We start from the raw sequence: 4,888 nt of genomic DNA, 5'->3' as shown, positions 1-4,888 counted from the left end.
GATACACGTTTCTATGTTATATCCACATAGGAAAATAGAGACCAAGTTATGAGTCATATGTTAACACATAAAGAACAGAATTTGAAATACAGAATGTTCTTTTTCATTAATTCCAGTAATGTTATAGATTATATCAAATAATCTGGAGCAATGTGCATACAAGCATGTAAACCAAAGAAAAGGAAACACAAACACAAACAAAAATATAGGCAAAGAGATACACACAGACACACAGACACAGACACAGACACAGACACAGACACAGACACAGACAGACAGACAGACAGACAGACAGACAGACAGACAGACAGACAGACAGACAGACAGACAGACAGACAGACAGACAGACACACACACACACACACACACACACACACACACACACACACACACACACACACACACACACACACACACACACACTCACACACTCACACACTCACTCACTCACTCACTCACTCACTCACTCACTCTCTCTTGCTTGTGCATGTAGATATATGCACATATACACACATAAACACACACTCACACTTAAAAAAGAAAAAAAGGAAAACAAAATTACTTATGAGTATCATAACAGATTATAACACAAGGGAGATTTTTTCCACAAAGAATGACTGTTAAATATAAAGTTATTGGAAAAATATAAAAGATAATCAATATATATAACTACAAGAGCAGGAAAGTCAGAATACAGAATATAAACTGCTTTGGCAACAAGGAAATGACATTAAACCTATAATACAAGACACCTCTCCAGTTATGTGAGAATACTCATTTTTGGACATTGTGTAAAATTAAAGCAATATCATTTTTAAAACTCGTGACATAATAATGAAGAATAAAAATGTGGACCCTGATATAGTATTACCTCAATAAAATAAAACCCCTCTTTTAACGTAAATAGTCTGACAGCGCTGTCAAAATTTCAAAGAAAAGGAATGAGAAGAAGAAAAAATTAAAAGGAAAAGAATTTTCAAAAAGGGGGAAAAAAGAAGAGAGAGAGAAAAAAAGGAAAACATACATAATGGCTTCTAAAAACCTTTGTAATAAATCAAGTGTCTGTGTGAATAACTACTCTAGAATCCACATAAGATGAAGTCCCCACTTTCTTTTCCTATTCCCGCCTGTCACTAAAATGATGGTCTTGAAATCTAAGACATTCCATCAACATTGGAGTAGCCCCTATGTCCTATTCCTCCTCTCAGCCTCATTTGATCATTCTGCTGAATTCTAAGCTTCCAATCTACATAAAAAATTCTGGCCAACTAAAGCCTCAAATGGTATCATATTACACTATAGCATTAATCCAGTCCCCTTACCTCCCCTTTAGGTCTTTAGCTGTTATGCACTCTAATAAAAGCTTATTTCTGATCCCAAGTAAACAAAATTGACAGAGGCAGGCTTCTGTAATAGATTTTTTTCTAGAAAAAAGAAACTGAGGTATGTAAGTGAAGAACTTCCCTCTTTCTCTCAGATCTTTAAAAGTATTCATTATGCAATATTATATGAATAACCTAAATGTTTTTTTCTTGCTGATACTAATGTAACTCTCCTCCTGTCAAATGTATTCTGCCTTATAACATATTTTATTTCCAGATACTAGTTGTAATAACATTTTCTATGTATCTTATCAGTGGGATGTCGTAAAAAAAAAAAGTGAGTGAAAGAGGGTCATAATGCCACAATATCTGGCACTCAAATACAAGCCTTTCAGCGCCATCCCAGGCACCTATTTCTTGCTCAATTGAAATTACCAAGTTAAAATCACGGAAAATGATATCCATCTTAACCCCAAGTTCGGCCATCTCAAATAAACCAAGGACTAATAACACTGGAATATAAAATACCTTGGATGATGTAGCTTGTGGTAAAGTAAAAATGAACACTAATTCATACACAAAAAAAAAGACAAGAACTGTACACGTATAGCAAAGAATGTACTCTCTAACAGTCTTCAGTATGACTCTAAATTTACTGAAGAAATTTTGCGTGTGGTAACAACACTCGTCTCAGTTTTCAGCATCTTGGTTAAATCTCTACATTATGCATCAGTACAGTTCCATATCAGGTGATCCATTGAATTTGTAAATCTTTAAAACTGAAAAATAAAGAAAAAATTCTGGTTTACTAAATAGCAGTATTTACAATTGCAGCACTTTTATCATGAAATACACAAAAATATATGTTTGGAATCTTAATCATAAGAATGCAGAAAAAACATATTACCTGCTCTGTTTCTACATAACATACATATATAAATACACTCCACTTATGGCAGGCCTTCTAATTCTGGCTTATTTAACAATAACTGCCACATGAAAAACACTCAAATTAAAACACAATCAACAATGCCTCCAATAGCATCTAAAATGAAGAATACCACTGAAATCTACATATTACAAGTCAACTGATAATATCATTGGTATTTAGGGCACTTTGAAAATGCTCAAGACAAAAATCACATTACACAAACATTTTAAAGAAAATATATGCAATATCTTGTTGATATAAGCAAAACAAAATATGGCAACAAAAATTTGTTTTCAAACATGAATTCTTACAGTCTTTGCTGCTGCTCCTCTTGAAAACCATTTCATGGATATTTATAGTGACAAAGATATCTTGTTATAACTCTTAAAACAGCATAAATTACTATTTGTCATGGTTCCTTCAAGGCATAAGTGGACAGTTTATAGTGCACATAATTTCACCTAACACTTAGCTAGCTAGTTCTCTCTCCCATTTGGAATCTCTCCAATTGATCTGGGAGATGTGACTTTCACATTAAGGGCCAAGCTGTTTGGAATGACATGTCATGAGTTATTGTTATCAAGTGGCTGGTGACGGGAACATCTTGCTACGAGTGCACAAAGCTCTTGGAGGATGCTTAGAGTCAGGAGGAATTTAATAATACAAAAAATTTTAAAAATGACATGAAAAAGTCTATTGTTATCTTGACACAACTTAACAAATAATAAATATAAACCTTGGAAAATGATAAAGAAGCAAAATACTATTATGTATAATAGCATTGCAGAGGAGGCAAGGAGTCTTGATACCTGGGGTTTGTTTCACGTGTGAGCTGCGAGGCACCTGGATCCAGTGGGTGAAGGACATAATAGACAAAGGTTTATTAGACAGCTCCCAACCAAGACTCACAGAGATAAGTTCAAAGTTTCAAGAGACTCCAATGTAAAATATATAAATACTCATTATAAGGCAGCTCAGAAAAAAAATTCAAAATATTTTGTTTATATCCTATCTATTTAATTAAACACACACAGTGCCTTTGGTCCCTCAGCTGAAACATGGAACTGGGAAAGTTAGTTTGTTGTCAATATGGCTTGTAGAGCAGTCAGTCCTTTCAAAATAATGGGGACCATGGGATAATTAATGGCAAAATGATTAGAAACCATTGCTACTGTCACAGAGGTCCTTACAATTTTTATCTTTTGAATATTAGATATACCGTGGAGCAATTACAATACAATGCATATATCTTTAAAACAAAAACACTATTAGTAAAAAAATAGAATCACTTCAGTAATGCTCCTTTAACATTTTTTTTTTATATAAACCTAGAGAAATGGAATAAAAATTACCCACTTTTATACACCCAGAGTAATGTAAAAAAAAAAAAAAAAAAAAGTATAAACCTAGAGCAATGCTCTGCTTTATGACAGTAATTTCTGTCTGATAAAGCTTTGTCTAATACATGTAAATTAAGTTGATCAATTATGTTTATAAAATTCTTATTAAAAAAAATGACATTTCACATTGCTTGATTTATTAATAATTCTCGATAGAATATATTCCCAATACTATTACCCACTATTACTGTCAATTCTGTGTCACAGCTTTTTTACTATTATAGAGTAATAAATATTTTTAAAAAAGTATAAAGTTTGAGAACACTTGCTAACATTTTATTGCTTATATAATTCAACCCATTGGATCCAGTGACTTGACTGTTATGTCATGAAAAAATTTGGCAGAGGGCCTGGGTACAGGAACATGGGGCTGGGTGATGGGAATGTATACTCGTCATGAATGCACAATGGTCTTGGAGGATGATTTGACTCAATGGGCATTTAGGAAGGGGCACTTGCATCATACCAGTAAACAAAGTAGGAATGCTTACATCAATGAGCCATTCCCAGGATGAGTGCCGGCTCCAGGGAGGACACTGTTTCCATGCTCAAGATCCTATTCATACCCACCATGACAGCACAGGGTATGTTACAGAAAACTGAATAATACAAAAATATAGAAAGATAATACCAATAACATTGTGTTAATCACTGCTATTGTTACTGCACAATCAAACTACAAATCGATATAATATGGAGTCTGCTCAAGGAAAAGTTTATTACCATCTTGATACAGCAAAACAAATGACAAATATAGACTTTGGAAAATGGCAAAACAGCAAAAAATGCTTACACAGACAAAAACAGTACAACTGCAAAAAGGAGGCAAAGAATCTTGATACTGCACAGTGTTCATATGGACCAGGCCTCCAAGCTACACTCCCAAGAAAGCCTATTGCCCAGATCTTCGTCAATGCACAGGCCACCACGCACCCAGATCAAATGGATTAAGGGTTGACAAATACTATTCATAGCACATGAAGAGATAAAACAACTATTGTTAAAATGTAGTGGCGACCTTAGTGCAATCATAGGAAAACATGAATGGTGGACTCCAGAGATTATATGTCAACCTAGCATGAATGTAACAAAAATCCTTTGGGAGATAAAATATATCTGCCCTTATTTTCTACAGCTTAATGCCATAATGATTAATGCCTAAAGTTACTGATGCTAACTTTCTGGAAGACAGGCATGTCAGGAAAGTTTGCTTGTCTTTCTTGATTAAGACATCA

The 4,888-nt window shown here is 34.1% G+C and overlaps 1 protein-coding gene across 3 annotated transcripts in view; it reads right to left on the bottom strand.

Moving 5' to 3' along the window:
• Positions 1-436: 436 nt before the first annotated feature.
• The window catches only part of LOC119580110 (SH3 domain-containing protein Dlish-like), a 17,829-nt gene continuing 13,377 nt past the window's right edge, over positions 437-4,888 (bottom strand). For all 3 annotated transcript variants that reach the window (XM_037928038.1, XM_037928039.1, XM_037928040.1), the window contains one exon: positions 437-4,888. This exon is cut by the window's right edge and continues 1,141 nt beyond it. The gene's annotated coding sequence lies outside the window, so the exon portion shown is untranslated.

The sequence above is a fragment of the Penaeus monodon genome, chromosome 13 (assembly GCF_015228065.2).
Source record: "Penaeus monodon isolate SGIC_2016 chromosome 13, NSTDA_Pmon_1, whole genome shotgun sequence".
NCBI lineage: Eukaryota > Metazoa > Arthropoda > Malacostraca > Decapoda > Penaeidae > Penaeus > Penaeus monodon.
The sequence above is the reverse complement of the archived record's forward strand: the minus strand, read 5'-3'. Positions and strand labels throughout refer to the sequence as shown.